This window comes from Miscanthus floridulus, chromosome 1 (assembly GCF_019320115.1).
Source record: "Miscanthus floridulus cultivar M001 chromosome 1, ASM1932011v1, whole genome shotgun sequence".
In the NCBI taxonomy this organism is placed as follows: Eukaryota; Viridiplantae; Streptophyta; class Magnoliopsida; order Poales; family Poaceae; genus Miscanthus; species Miscanthus floridulus.
In genome coordinates this window covers 107023258-107040289 of record NC_089580.1, presented here as the reverse complement: position 1 = coordinate 107040289, position 17032 = coordinate 107023258, and the positions used below count along the sequence as shown (strand labels likewise).

Genomic DNA, 17032 nt, shown 5'->3' with positions numbered 1-17032 from the left:
TCAATACGTGCCGGGTCTCAAACGGGCTTTGGTGGGCTTGGGTCGGGCCGAACACGTGGCGTGCTGTGGCGCAGCCACGTCACGGCCGTGGGCTCTTATTGGGCTTCGTCCGCAGCATGGCTCACACCATGTGGCTCATGGTGGACCAGCGCTCCTGGTGCATGGTCCTAAGGCAGGGTCCATGGTGGACCGAGCCCATCATCATTTCTCCTCGGCTCGGCTCATGTGCACCGGGTGCAGGGCTGCGCTGCTCACCTTGCCCCTTCTCCTCTGTTTCTTCCACGGCGCGCTCCCGTCGGCGATGTGCTCACCGGCGAGCTCCCGCAATGGCTCAGGCATCCAATAGAGGTGGGGAAAAGCCTCCCTATGCCATGGCGACTACAATGGTGGAGTTAGGGCGACGGATGGTGCATCCTAAGTCACTGGTCACGGCGAACGGCGGCTCGAGCACAACCGGCGTGCGGGAATGGCGTGGGTGCAGCGGCATTGGCCAGCTCTATGGTGCACATGGGCGTCACAATGCTCCAGCGGGCATGTTGGGTAGGTTGAGGGGTCCTCCAGGGCCTCCGGTGGCTTTGGCCATGGCGGACGGCCTTCCGATCATGTCGGCGGCGTCGGTGTGGTGGCTATGGCCTCGGAGGGCGTCACAGTGGGGCGTGTAGGCTCCTACGGATCTGTGTGGACGCGGCGAGGGCATCCAGAGCTCAGGGCAGGACTTCCAATTTCTAGGTGGCCGGTAGAGTCTTCCCGGTGGCCACGGCAACATGGTGACGACGGCGAGGCGCGTGGGTCACTACGGGCTCCTACGGGGTGGTCATGGCGTGCGCGTGAGTTACCCGTGGCTTCAACGAATGGAACGGGTGAGTCAAGGAGGCGCCAGGCGCTCCCATCGGTACTGGCCACGGCGGTCGGTGCTCGGACCGGTGGTCGGGTGCTCGGACCTATGGTCTAGTGCTCGGACTGTTGGTCGGGTGCTCAGACCAGTGGTCTGGTGCTCGGACTGGTGGTCAGGTGCTCGGACCAGTGGTCTGATGTTCGGACTGGTGGTCGAGTGCTCGGACCAGTGGTCTAGTGCTCAGACTGGTGGTCAGGTGCTCGGAGGTGGTGGCTGCATCATGGCGGCAGCATTGCAAGCACGGCATGCGTGCTCGGCTACGGCGTCCGGGGAACCTAGAGAGGCCTACAATGTCCTAGGGCTCGGGGATGGTCATGGTCAACATGAGTGTGCTGTGCTGGTGTGCCTAGAGGCCAGGGATGGCCTTGGCCTACGCGCTCATGGTATGGAGCGCCATGGCCGGAGTAGCAAGGTCCAGTGGCAAGCAGGGAATGAACCGGGGCTCACCGTGGGTGCTGTGGAAGAAAGGATGGCGGTGCAGTGTCGAGTTGCAGCCATGTAGCTCTGGAAGCAGTGCCGTGCAGTGCCGACCCGCGATCGTGATGACAACGACGGCGTCGCCTTCGGCTCCGACGACTTCGGCAGCGTGCGGGGCTCCGATCCTCCTCTCACGATCTCCTTCTTGGCCCTCTACTCTCGGTGTGGTGTGGCTGCTGGGCCACCAAGCGGCGGCGGAGGCTGAGGGAGAAGCTAGGGCGCCGGGCGTGAGCGGCGTGCGGGATGGCTTTATAGCCGAGCGCCATGCCTCCCAGGGCGGATGGCATCGTGCGGTGGAGGCGTGTGCATCGCATCAGATGGTGGTGCGGGGTTGCGTGGGTGCGGCGCAAGGGGACAGGGTCATGCCCCGGGCGTGACCCCCTGGCCCGCCCCTGCCACAGCTGTCGGGCGCTGGTCGCGTAGGCGGTTGAGGCGTGGGTGAGGAAGACGACACTGTAGACGGGGGGTGCGGCTGACATGTGGGGTCCAGCGGGCAGTGGCTGCGAGCGAGGCAGATGGGTGCACGAGCATGGGCGATGCGCTGGGCCGGCTCGTGGGCTGCGTACGTGCACGCCGGTGCAAGGTGGGTGCGGTTGGGCTGGCTGGGCCGCGAAGCCGAGCAGCCTGGGCTGCGAGGCCTTCTTCCTCGTTTCCTTTTTCTGTTTTTCATTTCATCTCTTTTGTTTGAATTCGAATTTGGTTCTAGAATTTGAATTCCAAATTGGTGCACCTAATTTATTGGAGTTGTTAAGCATATCATAACTCAAATGGAAATCCAAATCACATTTTGAATAATCAATGTATGCATCACTTTATTAGTTAGATTTTAAATAATCACAATTAACTAATGACATGCCATGCTTATGTGTTAACTAGGGTTGGGGTTAGACCTAATGCATCTCTTAGGTTGGGTTACTATACATGACACTCATCATCACATGGTTGTTCTAAGAAAAATTTTGTAGTTGGTATTTTCAGTGTGTGGATTTTTGGGTTGTTACAATGGCTCTAACGATTGGTTCATGTTGGAGCTGGCTCAGGAGGATATACTCCTAGTGGAATGAGATGAAGTTGACCGGGTGAACTTGCTCGTGATCATGTGCATCATCCTGCAAGATATGTCAATAAGAACAACAAAACTCGTGGAACAGATTAGGATAAAAGGGTTAGCGATCAGTCGTCCAGGGGTTAGTCATTCTTGAGGTTTAAAAAGATTTTTGAATTGGCAGAACTTTTTAACAGGATGTCTTTCTAATATTTTTAGATTTTATGAAATATAACTATATGTATGCATGGTATTTTTATTTTTTTATAAATGCAATGCCAAGTGTAGAAAGAGTAAATATGCTAAAGTGAAAATAATTTATGCAATGTGAAAGAGTAAATATGGATAACTACCAATTTTACCTGGCGAGGGTTCAGATTTTTAAGTCCTTCAGATAGGACTCTTCTCCAGTCTTGTTCATTCTTCGGGTGCATCAGTCGGTCCCGGAGATGGAGACATTGATGGTTGCACCTCTTGTGATGGTGACTCTGATGATGATGCTACCTTTTCTTTCCAGGCCTGCTTGGTCTGTGAACTTAGCTTTAACATGGTAGGTTCATTCTTCACAACTTCTTCATCTTCATCTTCATTCCTTGGGGATTGATTCCTCCGTTATTGGGACGATCTGTGTCTTCTCTTGGAGCGGGTCTTTTTTGGTTGTTCATAAGTGGTATAACTATTGAAATAGCAACATACCTTTTGTCTGGGGAATTGGAAATGGACTTGTCCAGATCCAATGTAGATGATTGTGTTGGTAGTGTTGAGGAACAGTCTTCCAAGGATAATAGGTATGTCTTCTTCTAATCCAATGTCAAGAATCATGAAGTTGGTAGGGACATAGTGATCTTGTATTCTTACCATGATATCTTTTGCTATTCCTTCTGGAAATATAATTGATTGGTCCGCCATCTACAATTGCATATATGTAGGGAACAAAGGTTTGTCACCAAACAAATAGTCATACGTTACCTTGGACATTATGTTGACACTCGATCCAATGTTGCAGAAAGTGTTGTGGAAGATTCTTTGTCCAATGGCACACTCGATCATCGATACGCATGGGTCTTCCTTCTTGGTAAGAAATGGTGAAACGAGGAGGTGGTCGTATTCTGATCGGAGTGTGTTGATCATCTTGACTGATTCTTTTTGTGGCTGCCTGGCCTTATTCTTCCTTCTTCGACTATTGCTCTTCTTGGTCACTATTGTTTCTTTAGGCAGAGATGCCATCTGTGGATGACTATGAGAGTGGTGTATATGATTTTTGAAAGTAAACTTCTCCTTTCTATCCTTGATTGTGAAATAGATCTTGGCACTGTCCGCGTAAATGATGGCTTTTGCAGTGCTCAGGAAAGGTCGACCCAGAATAATAGGTGCCCTTACATCTCCACATGTTTCCAAAATCACAAAATCTATAGGAACATACGATTGTCCTAGTCGTACATAGATATCTTCAAGAATTCCCTTGGGGTAGCAGAGTGACTGATCTGCAAACTGCAAACGCATGTTTGTGTACAATAAAGTATCTCCATTGATTTTATCATAGATTACCTTTGGCATGATGTTAACACTTGCTCTGAAGTCACATACAGCTTCTTGGAAAATGTGAGACCCAATGGCTATGGGGATGACGGGTATTCCTGGATCACCTTTCTTGACGGGCAGAGACTCATCTTTCTAAGCTCTTATCGATGGTTCTATGTCGAATCATGCATTGTGAATATCGACAAGATTCGTAGTTTCTAGATCTTTCGGTTGCCCTAGAATCTTACCTTTATCGGTCGAAGGAACAACAGCCGCTAGCTGAGCTATTTGCAATTCTATCATTTTATTAAAGCTATGCTGGTATTTAATGGCTAAGGAGAAGCCAGCCATTCTATTATTTATGTTTTCTAACATTTTATCATTAGAAGCTAGTTTTCTAGATAAGCCCTCCATAATTTTAGTTTGGCCAGAAAATAATTCGCTCAAGGGTGATTGATTATTGAAATTATTACCTTGATAATTACCTTAGTAATTACCTTGGTAGTTTGGCCTTTGTTGTTGATTCCATTCTTGATTCTGTTGAGGACGATAGTAGTTGTTGTTGATGAAGTTCACATCCTTGTGGGTTTCAGGACAGTTATTCCCTGAATGCCAAGTGTTGCCACTCTTCACAGGTCATGCGGGAATCATGAATGTGCATGACTTCTTTCTTCTCATTGGCTCGATCTTCAAGCCTCTTCATCAGTAGATCTATCTTGGCAGACAACATGTCTACCTCCTTGAGTTGATGCATACCTCCACCTCTATTGTGGGTTTAAAGACATTCTTCATTCCAGCCTTGATTAGAGGCCATCTTCTGCATGAGAGTTGTTGCACCTAGGATTGTGAGTGACAGGAAAGCACCTCTAGCAGCAACATCCATATTCTCACGGGTACTATTTGTCACCCATGGTAGAAAGTCTGCATGAGTAGCCAACTCTCCATCCCATGATGAGGACATTCTGATATATAATTTTGAAAGTGTTCCCATGCCTCAGGGACAGATTCATCATGTTGATACTGGAAGCTTGAAATTCTCCCACGCAGAGCATTGGTCTTGACTGTGGGAAAGAATTTTGCTAGGAAAGCAGTGGAGCAGTTCTCCCATGTAGTATTTCTATCTTTGTTGACGTAGAACCATTGCTTTGCATTCCCCAAAAGTGAGAATGGGAAGAGGCGAAGTAAAATTGCATCTCTAGTAACTCCTTTGATGGTAAAAGTGTTGCAGATCTCCAGAAAGTGTTGGAGATGAGCACTCGCATCTTCATGTGCCTTTCCACAAAACTAGTTAGCTTGCACCATGTTGATGAGAGCTAGCTTGAGCTCAAAAGCATTGTCTCCAATGTTGATCGCCGGTCTAGTATGGATGTTGGCCATAGTTGGAGCAGAGAATTCACAGAGAGTCTTGTCAGCCATGGCTTCGAAAACTGGTGTTAAGCTTCGCCTTGTCTGGTTGTCTTTTGATTCTAAAGCTAAAACTTTCTTGAGTTTAGCTTTAGTCCTCCTAAAAAGTGCTTCTGGATCTTCAACGTAGTTTGTTAGAAGGTCAAAACCAGTCATACATTACCCTACATAAGATACAAAAATAGACAGAATAAGAGTAAGCCTGTTTGAGTAGCAGTATATGGTTTTCTCGATCACATCAATAAGTACGAGTTTATCAATATTCCTTTTTGCCTAACTACCTTCCTTGACAACGGCACCAGAAATGCTTGTTGGTATTTATTAACTTGTCACTTGTTTAAGTAGCCACCTAATGTTGTTGACATTTCTTAACATCACTTTTGCTAAGTTGTCATCTCTAGCTATGATACCAGAAATGTTTGTTGGTACTTTCTAGCGTCACCTCTAGAATGACACTAAGAAGTACTTAAGTATTTTATTGGACTAGATAGAATACAAATATGAATATGAAGGGATCTACAAGCGCACAGATAATTTACCATTGTAGCATTTCATCTGTGAGTATTTCAGGTATCGTTATTTATATTTTTACCACAGTGAAGGATGAGCAGTTGGAATATATTGATAACTCATACGTATGATGGAGAAATAAAACATAACCAATATTCTACTCACAATAGGGGTAAGTCAAGAGATAAATATATATGAATAATAAGTGATAACTAAGCATTGATCACTCAGAGTACTTCTTTCTATGATATTAGCATGACTAAGTAGAAATTAGAGAAATAATTCCTAAGTTATTCTTAATTATAAGTCAAAGCATACTATGATTAGTACAATTATACTTAATAATCTTGGCTAAGATCAACTTCATATCTACACATAAGAGATATTACTAAGGAAGATCAAGAACAAAGCATAACTTCCTTGGTAACTAGATCCTACTTGACTTATATTCGGAAGTGGACTACAAAGGACTCAACGACTCAAATGCACAATCTAGCATATAAGGTCCTAGATGCACGACGGTTTTTAAATGCTTAAAATAAATTCATGCCTTGGTCTCTAGCAACCTTCGTGCTTGGGATAGGACCATTTAGACAGGCACAATTATCTGAGAAACACGTTCTCAATCCAGTGAGACTACATCAATTACTCAAATGTTAGCTAGTCTCACAAACACTAGCCATAGAGTGAGCTCGCCCCTTAATAAGTGTTCTAAGGAGCATTCAAATTTCTTATATTGCACTTTTATTCTTGTAAGAATACGGGAGATTACTCCATCTCTAGTGTTTAACGAGATTTTGTACAAAACTTCTCTAGTTTGCATGTATGTTTGTACGTGCTATTTAGAATAATAAAGAAAAAGTAGGAAGCAAACTGCATTATGCCTGGACTGAGGCGAGCTAATGTATAGTGCTCCTTTTGGTCTTTTTTTTTTTTTTTTTTTTTGAGACGTAGTGCTCCTTTTGGTCATGTTTGCTGGAAAGGGAAGCTAGCAAGTGCACCGTCCATGCATGCAAACGTGTTTATGCCCTGAGTCAGCTGTGGTGTACGTTAGTTACGTATTTCTGTGGATTATATTGTATATACGCTAGCTGAGCCCGGAGGAGGCCGGACCGGTTAATGATTTGATTAGCAGTGAAATTATCAATGGAGAGGACCACGAGGCTAACGATTAACAACGAACTAAAATATGCGAGATATATGAGGCAGCCGGCATGCGTATTCATGGCAGTGCGATTGAGCGCCATCTATCTTGTTAGGCCCACACGTCAGGGATTCATGCTTATATACGCGCTTGTATCTGAGGATATTAGGAGGTGTTGCGCTCGCGCAGCCTATCCCATCCGCTGATTGTTCTTCCCCTGCACGCGCATCATGTCCCGTCGCAATGTCCGCGAGTCTGAAGGACTTCAGACTCGCCTTGCACTTGCAGCCCACCCTGTCTGCCTCAATTCGAGGCCGTTTGTCCCACCCCGCACTCGTGCCCCGAGCGCGCCCCATCAGTAGGACACCGGCGCGTCAAGCCCCTTGTCTGCCGCCCCTAGCTCGCCGCGCTCCATTCCCCGGTGTCCGCGTCGTGCCACCATCACTCCCCGCGTCCTCTGACTCTCCGAACAACATAAAAGATGTGCAACATGAAATACTTGAATGCAAAATACATATGCAACAGATGAAACATCTGGAACATACACTTGCAACACATGTGTGAAACATATGCAACATCCAGATAAAACATTGCAACTTGCAACATGAAAACACTTACTGCAACATAATACTGAAACATTTTGAACATATTGTTGCAGCATATGTGTGAAACATATGCAACATCCAAATCAGAACGCTTGCAACATATGTCTGGAACAGATGAAATATTTTGAACAAACCTCTAAAACACTTGCAACATGCCTTGAAGCACTTGCAACATATGCAACATGTGTAACATCCATATGAAACAATCGCAACATACCTCTGAAACGTCTGAAATACTTGAAACATACGCTTACAACATGCGTTTTTATCGCAACATCTCCTTGCTGTGGTCGTGTATCGTGATGGCCATAGCGTCGACAGGGGCCATGACCTTCTGATGGGGAACGACGACGTCGGTAACACCTCGGCAGACCCCAGCAGCACCTTGGCGCAAGGGTGGGAGAGGGTGAGGGGAGATGGGACACGGTGCGCAGCAGCGAGGGCGCGACGCGAGATGGGGTGCACGACAGGGAATACGGCGGTAGCGAGCGCACGACGCAAAGCAGCACACAATGGGCGAGAGCGATGGGGAGATATCTTTGAGAGAAGAGATTTTTTTTGAGAAACACACACCTTCCTCTATTCAACTATTCAAGAATAGAATTACAAACACTATCTGGTGGTGATAAAAACCATACATGTCTACCGGTGCTACTTTGTAAGGAGCTTCTAGCGAGTCTATGCGCTTCACCGTTGGTTCTGCGATTTTTATGAATAAACTCCACAAATTCAAACAACTATCCTCCTGGTATCTTTGAGAGAAGATGAGAGACAAGGAGAGTAAGTAGGCCTGTTGGGTCGGTATGCGCAGTCCGAGGCCGGGAAAGCGATGTCCGGTCCGCTCTTGGGCATTAGCGAATATTTAAGAACATCTTCAAGAATTTCCTAAATATTCCTTCTAAAAAGTCCATATTTTTCAACTCCTAAAAAGTTTTAGGAGAAAAAAAGAAGGTCATCTCTAATAATTTCTAATATTTAACCTTCTAAAAAATCAAATATTTGTCCCACTTGTGTATATACCAACACATGCAAAATGCAGGTAATCAACATTCATGTCAAAAGCACAGGCTATCTGCAGGCAGCAGGCGGCAGCAGCAGGTACGCATCAGCGGCAACAGCAGGTAGCAATCAGCAGGCAGCCATCGACGCTACGCGGCCTCATCAGCAGCCCGATTAGTTTCCCATCCCCTTCCAATCTGCGCAGCTTCGTCCGTGTGGCATCTAGGGCAGCTACAAGGGCTTCTACGCGCGCATTGGATTCCTTCGATCTGATCGTGTGATTCGGCGGCCTGCATACGACCTCGTGGCGGTCGTGCCCGCGCGCTCCGCTGCGGCGGCGGAGGCAAAGACGGTGGTGCAGCAGCAGCCCCCGGCGGCCTGCGACCTCGCGACGGCCGTGCCCGCGGCCTCCGCCGGTGTGGCTTCGCTTCATTGTTGGTTCGGCCTGGCGCGGTGTACGCGAGTCAGACGCTCCGGCACCCGTGTACATCGGAGAAAAGCGCGCGACTCCGAGGCGCGAAGGTGAAAACCGCGCGGGAGAAGGATGCGCGCGACTCAAGAGCCACGTAAAGTTACGTGGAACTAATTTAGTTTTGCTAAATGCCTAAATATTAGAAGAATTAATGGATTAGAAACTGTTGAAGAAAGATTTTTTTTATTTTTTCTAAAAAAACAAATATTAGAAAGATAAATAGAGAACTCTTGGACAAGAGATAAGATAACTAATGCTGTTTAAAAAAGAAGAGATAACTAATGCGAGCGGCTAGGAACGAGAATCTCCAGATTTTTCTCCGGCTACAACGAACTGGCGGGGCGGCGCACGCATGCAGCGGAAAGCGCCCACAGCGGCATAGCCCCACCGTACCCACGTCTCCCTTCCCGATCCACCCTCTCTGTTTCCATCCTAGCCCCTCAATCACTCAGTACAGATCACCCGCCTCTGGTTAACCGGTTTGAGGAGATTCGCGGATTCGTTTCTTGTCGCCGGCGATTGGTAGTCGGGCGCGTAGATTCATCCTCCTACCCGTCTAGGAGGGGGATTAGGGTCTGTTTTGCTCGGGTCGGCCCCCGGATACTCTTGTTGCCTACCTGCTTTATGGCGTGATGTTTGCTTTCCATTGGTGACTTGTGGGCTCGTAATTTGGCTGCAGGTGCTGGAAACCCATGCGCGGTTGATGGATGATGGATAGTGCTAAGCCCCATCCTCCGTGCGGGACCTTGCCGAGCGTCTCCTTACTATGGTAAAGAATTGAGGACTTCAGGAGGAATATTAGTGCTGCAAGCTCAGATGCATCTCAGAGTAGGAAGAGCAACGCTAACCCAGATCGAGTCAGGAGAATTACATCAGCCTTCAAAAGCTTCCTTTCAGAAGCAACTGGCTTCTATCACGAGTTCACGACTTGATGTTAAAGATCAAATCAAACTGGGGCCTTTCACTCATTTACTTTCTGGAAGGCCTTGACAATGCAAACAACTCTGTGCGACATGACAAGAAAATAGTTCAGTTTGAAGAAAGGTTTGATTTCATGCCATCGCTGTCTGATATATTTATGCTCTGTGTTTGATCTTACAACCTTATACTAGCACATATTTGTCATTTTTCAATAGCTTTGTGCTTTCTTGCCGTTTTGGTAGTTCAGTTCATCAATTGAATTTTATACTACCTGTATTCTGTAGATGTGGTCTGTACTCAAGTATCTTTAAGTTTCTTGAACTTTCTGTAAGAAAATTGTGTAAGAATAGAATGTAGGTGTGGAGTGAGACATAAAAAGAAGTTTAACAGAAGTTAGACTGGTGTCATGATTTTTATTATTGGTACAGGGTGAGGCTCTGAAGGAAGAACAAACTCTCTGATTGTACAAATCCGGCATTTTCTGACAGCAGAGGTGACAAGAACTTAAGTTTCTGTTCTTATTTAGTTATCCAAGAATGCACACAATTTCCCACTCTTTCCAAATCTATTGTTCAGAAAAACATAGAGGCCAAAAGCATACTACAGCATCCTTCGTTTTGCTATTTGCTTTGTAATTGTTGGTATAGGATCAGGCTCTGAAGTTAGAGATTACTGCCAGAAGAACAAACTCTCTGGTTGCAGAAACCCGACAGTTTCTAAAGCGGAGGTGACAGGCATTCCCGTCTATGTTCTTATTCACACATTCTGGATGGATATGATTCTCCATTCGTTCCAAATTTATTGTCTTCAGATCCTGGAGGCCAAAGCGTACTATGGCCGAGGGCGTTCGGCTGTTCAGATCTTGGATTGTTTCAGCTTGTTTCAGTTTATTCTCTCTTATAGAACACTATTGAATCATCCAAAACCATCTAAAATCCACTGTTACACGCACCAGCCGAACACCCTAGGTATCGCTAAAAGTAGGTCAAGCATCAAAACATATTTTCTTTGAGTTACTGATCCTATTTACCGTAAGAGACTAATGTATGTGTTATTTGACTGCAGCACACTACAGTACTGTGGGCTCTTGACCCCGACGGTTTGCTAGGAGTGCCTTGTACATGTATTTTTTCACCAGCCATGACCCCAGTAGAAAAATACGTTGACCCCGGTGGCCGACACCAACGGCAGCCCAACACAACTAAATTTAATAGGCAGCCTAGTTTGTGAAACCATGAAAGGCCTACGCAAGAGCCAAGAGCCCACGGCCCAAGCGAGAAGGCCGAGGTCGCAGTCAGTGCCGGTAGCTTGCCGTAGAAACATTCGCCGATTCGTCTCCCTCAGTCCAACCTTCCAAACTTCTGCGTCGGCGCGTCGGTGTTCTCATTGCCGTTCCGTGATCACGGCCGCCGCTCGACGGCGACGGCGACGGCAGACAGGCGAACGGCCGCACCGCTGCTACTCTCCGTGGCCCTGCTCAAGTACGGAATACCTGCTGCCTGTAGTCTAAGAGGTAACCTAAAATCTCAAATCTTATCGCAAAATTATTGTTTGTTCCCAATCTATAGTCGTGAGATGCCTGCAGCTTATTGTTTTTTTGTTTTATCTTTTTATAAGCAAAAGGCAATCTGCTTGCGTTCCAACAAAGTGGATACCAGAGAGTACGTTCATATGTTCATCTTGCCAGCAAACATGTCACGTAAGTAAAATAGTAAATTAGTGACTTTAGTATAGTTAATTGTGCATTCAATGGTTTGCTGAAAAAATAAGCCGAAATACTGTTCCGGCTGATTTGTTGTAGGAGAAAAACACTGTTCATGTTGAAAAAACAAGCTGAAAAATATAGATTATAAGAGAAGCGAACAGGGCCAATATCTACTTGTATGTTTGATTTTGTTGATTAAATAATTTGATAGGCAATCAAAGTACACTGGAACATTTTTTGAAAAGTAAATTAACCCCATCTGATAATTATAGGCAATCAAAGCACATTGAATGATCATATATTTGCTTTTGATGCAATACCAAATGATGGTATCATAGTTCGTTTTCAGAATATGGATACGCGCATGATGAAATTATAAGAGGTAACCACTATTATAAATAGTTTCTTTTGTCGCATTATGTTATTGTTACATTTATCCCTATATGAATGCTTACTACTTGCAGTATATTTTTCTTTTTATGCATGGTGTTAGCTTACTATAAACTATAATTGGGTCTAAGTCTAGGCCAACCCCAGCGACAATTTATCCTAGATTCGCCCCTGAAGAGACGTCGATGTGATACAGGGGATCAGATGGCTGCTCTCACCACGCCGGACTTATCTATTAGTACCAACGAGGGAATGGCCATGGAGGTTCTAGACCTGGTCTCATGGATCTTGTCTCTCTCTATTCTCATCTTTAATCTAACACGTAGGATGACGAACTCCGCCTTTACGAGCTTATCAACTTCAGCGATCACTTGAAATTGGAATTTTGGTCGCAAGCGCCTAGGCGGCTGCTTTACAGGGCGCAATTGTGGATCAATCGCCAATTTGTGGGTGATGACGTGAGTATCTAACTCCGGCATCTCCTTGTAGTTCCATGCAAAGCAATCACGATACTCCATCAGAAAGTTTTTAGTCTTCTCGCTCCTCTTCAGAAAGTGAGGCGCTAACAAAGATGGGGCGTGGATCATCCTTCTTTCTCAGGTACATCTCTATGAGTTCATCAATTGCGGGTTGCCCCCCGTCTTCAAGTTCTCGAGGTGCTGATCATCATCTAGGGCCAACGCCCTACAAGGCGGTTCTTCCTACGGGGTTGCACAGTGCCCACGTTCCATCTAGCGGCAATGGCGTGGGGTGTCTCTCGTTTAATTCACTGCTCGATTCGTCTAGCCAAATTGGTGAAGGATCCTCACGCGCACAGTATAATGTGCAGCGATAGGTGGTTTGCGCCCTGTCTTTCTCGTAGCCCACCTAGAGATGCAGGCAACCGCCATCGCTTTCACTCACTTGCGACGTCCAGAGGCTCGGGGAAGAATACACTATCCACTATTGCGACTAGGCCGAAAGAAAAGGACCTGGACGACGTGGACTTTGATGGAAGTTCCAGCAGTGATGGAGATGTAAGTAGCTAGTCCACTTTCTCTTATTCATGTATATATTTTTATGCAATTAATTCGCTCACCGTTGTGCAATTCTTTGTTGGCCTCAATTCTCGTAATTTCCCGCTCGTTCCAGACAACATTTAGTCTTTCACTGATATCAATCTTGACTCCATCCCTGACACCAAGTTTGGCCTCAAAGATTTGGAAGAGGTAGACCAGCCCCATCTCAAAGTTGACATTCAAGGAAAGACAAATCACCCTCAGTCACATGGTAATTCAAAAACTATTTCTTAGGATGTTGTCCATTTTTTTTAACATTATGATGATTAACACAGGCATTGAAGACGATGATCATCTTCCACTTTCAGAACAACTGAACCACCATAAGGGAAAAGGCGTGTCTCGGCCCTAGGAGCCTGCCAGGAAGCCGGAGTGCGACTTCGCGCTAAGAGGAGTCCATGGTGGAGAAGGGGGCACTGACACTTCTAGACCGGGTGCAGAAGCTGAAGGAGAAGGCCGGTGCCTACATCTCTCAGTTCATCTCCAATGGATCACAATCTGTAGTTGAGTAGGTTCGCTCAGTCGATGGACTTGCAAATCCACTAGGCCTTGCACTTCGATGGAGACCCTGGAGGAGGAGCATTCCTACCGTATTCAATAGGTTCTAAAGGCAAGCCAAGTCGACGTGCACTATGTCGGAGGAATGCTCCTCCTCTAGGGTCTTTATCAGAAGGGCAAGCCTTGGTGGATTCGCGAGTCTATCGATTGAGCACACCTAGTCAAGTACAGATTGTGATCCATTATTGGAGATGAATTGAGAGATGTAGGCACCGGTCTTCTCCTTCAGCTTCCGCACCCGGTCCAAAAGTGCCAGTGCCCCCTTCTCCACCCCTCACTCCTCTTGGCACAAAGTCGCACTCTCCGGCTCCTTGGTGGGCTCCGAGGGTCGTGACACGGCTTTTTCCCATATGGTGGTTCAGCCATCTAAAAGCGAAAGATGATCATCGTCTTCAATGCATGTGTTAATCATCATGATGTTAAAACAAAAAAATGAACATCGTAAGAAATAGTTTTTGAATTACCATGTGACTAAGGCTGATTTATCTTTCCTTGAATGTCAACTTCGAGACTGGGTTGCTTTGCCTTCTTCGAATCTTTGAGGGCAAGCTCGGCGTTAGGGATGGAGTCAAGATTGACATCAGTGAAAGACTCAATGTTGTTCGGAATGGGTGGGAAATTGTGAAAATTGAGGCCAACATAGAACTGCATAATGGTGAGCGAATTAACTGCATGAAAATATATACATGAATAAGAGAAAGTGGACTAGCTACTTACGCATCCATCACTACTGTAAACTCCATCAAAGTGCACATTGTCCAGGTCCTTTTCTTCCGACCTGGTCGTAGCAGTGGATAGTGTATTCTTCCCCAAGCTTCCGGACACCGCAAGCGAGCAAAGGCGACGGCAGTTGCTTGCATCTCGAGGTGGGCTAGGAGAAGACAGGGCGTAAACCACCTCATGCTGCACAACATACCGTGCGCGTGAGGATCAATCCTTCTCAACTTGGCGAGACGAACCGGGCATTGAATTATGTGAGAGACGCCATGTGCCGTTGCCGCTACATGGAACGTGGGTAACCTTGGAGAAAGAACCGTCGTGTAGGGCGTTGGCCCTAGATGATGTATCAACACCTCGAGAACTTGACGACCTGGGTAACCCACAATTGATGAAATCGTAGAGATCTACCTAGGAACGAAGGATGATCCACGCCCCATCTTTGTTAGCACCTCACTTTTTGAAGAGGAGCGAGAAGACTATAAAAACTTTCTGACGGAGTATCGGGATTGTTTTGCATAGAACTACAAGGAGATGTCGGGGTTAGATACTCGTGTCACCACCCACAAGTTGGCGATTGATCCACAATTCCACCCTGTAAAGCAGCCGCATGTGCGCTTGCGATTAGAATTTCATGTTCAAGTGATCGCTAAAGTTGATAAGCTCATAAAGGCGGAGTTCATCATCCTGCATGTTAGATGAAAGACGAGAATAGAGAGAGACAAGATCAAACAATAACAATGATTTGAATCATACGGGATCTTCATACGCTGGACCGAAATACTGGACGAGTTCGCTCCTCATCTTGTATAGGCTGTGGGTGCTGGCGTATCAGCTCTGCCCGACGCCGTGAGGAGCCGTGTTAAGACCAGGCCTGGAACCTCCATGGCCATTCCCTCCTCCTTGCTTCTTGTGCCATAACATGGCCCCGACACAGAACAAAAAAAGGTACTTTGATGGGTGATATAGCTATTTATCACTCGTTTTCATCAACTCAAATATCTCTTGTTGGCAAATGTCGTAGCACGAGCCCAACAAAAGCCTAATATACGGCTTGTTATAAATATGGTTTTTGGTGGCATCAACATTTGCCTCATTGCCGTAATGTTTAATCTTTGATTGTTTTTTTAATCTCTTTTTTTTTTCTACATACATTTGAACAGGTACGATGGGCTATATCGGAGTTCTCTGTCGTCCTGTGAATACGACATTATACAGATGTTATGTTATACAAATTGTTAAGACAATACACGATTGTTGTGCTTTTCTGTCTTTAACCGGTGAATACGAGAAGAGGCGTTCGGCAGTAGGAATCCAGCTTGCGCCACAATAGCAATCGACCCTGTATCATCAGTGTTGTCATCATAAAAAAAAACATGTATCATCAGTGCTGCGTCAGCGGATCATGGCATTTTGGGAGTAAACAATGGTGGCTGGGAAGCAAGTCAGTGCTCCTGAGGCGGTAGCGAACGTCCATGATATCAAGAACTTATTGAGGTGCCCAAAATCCACCTTTGAAACTTTTGAGTATCAACAACTTTCTTTTTTTTTTTTGGAATGAAGGGAGTAATTAATAATCTAGTGGATGAGATTAGTAATTTGACCTTTTCTCCTCTCGCTTAAAGGATAATGAAAAAACATGAGTTGCACGTTCTAAAAAAGAACATACACGCATGGTAGTATTTTTAATGGTGTTATTCTTTCATTAATAGACGAAGTGTCCATCAAGAGCAAGACATCTATGGCACAGTCACAAAGTCCCCGCTATGTAAGGTACCAGGAACGTCGGACGTGGTTCAATAATTTTAAGTTCCCGTTTTGCAGGGGTATACCTCTTCAGAACTATTGGTTCGTAGAGGGGATCATGATCCCTAGATAATTGGGATGATGTCTGGAACATGGATGGATCCCAATGGTATTCTACTCACCTGTTATATAAGAGGTCTCAAGGTTGAATCTTTTTTTTTCTACTTTTTCACTATATTTCACGCTGGGCAGGAGGCCCATTTACGTGATGTGCGCGCTCATTCAGTCAACGACTCGATGCCCTGCATTCACTTCAGGTTACGACGTTAGATTTAGTCCCACATTGGTAATTGATGTTGGAGAAGCACAACATATAAGGCAGGGACAACCCTCGCCTATTAGACTAGTCTTTTGAGTTGAGTTAGGTCTAAGATCTTAATATGTTGTGGCCTCCAGTGGACCTGGGCCCTAGGGGGGCGCTGGCTCGTGGGTATAGCGAGTTGGGCCAGATCCATTGCTGCATCGCGCCGCGCCCTCAGCTTCTACTGCGCCCGGTTGTCCACAGGGGCCAAAAACCGATCGTGCCATGCAGAACCCACCATTATATTGACTCGCATTCCTATGATGTCTTTGTTAATCTTGATGAAGATGTGTTTGTTCAGTCCTTCATAGTGTACATGGTATTATGATTAAAAAAATTGAAGCAGTAACATGTTCTTTAAGAGAGCTAGGTAGTCCTGACAAATCTAATACCAACAATGTCATAGAATCATCCTATATCTTTTTTTAAGAGAAGCCAGCAAATTAAACCTCCGGTCTATGTATTAATAAAGGCGGAGTAAACAAGTACATAAAAGAAAACAGC

At 45.8% G+C, this 17032-nt stretch overlaps 1 long non-coding RNA gene and 1 other non-coding gene across 2 annotated transcripts; both read left to right on the top strand.

Moving 5' to 3' along the window:
- Positions 1-4881: 4881 nt before the first annotated feature.
- Positions 4882-4990, top strand: LOC136511978 (small nucleolar RNA R71). Its single transcript, XR_010772939.1, has one exon. It is a non-coding gene; the product is annotated as a small nucleolar RNA R71 (small nucleolar RNA).
- Positions 4991-9389: 4399 nt separating this feature from the next.
- LOC136490692 (uncharacterized) lies at positions 9390-10720 on the top strand. Its single transcript, XR_010767841.1, has 3 exons — positions 9390-9660; positions 9752-10116; positions 10422-10720. It is a non-coding gene; the product is annotated as an uncharacterized lncRNA (long non-coding RNA).
- Positions 10721-17032: the final 6312 nt, after the last annotated feature.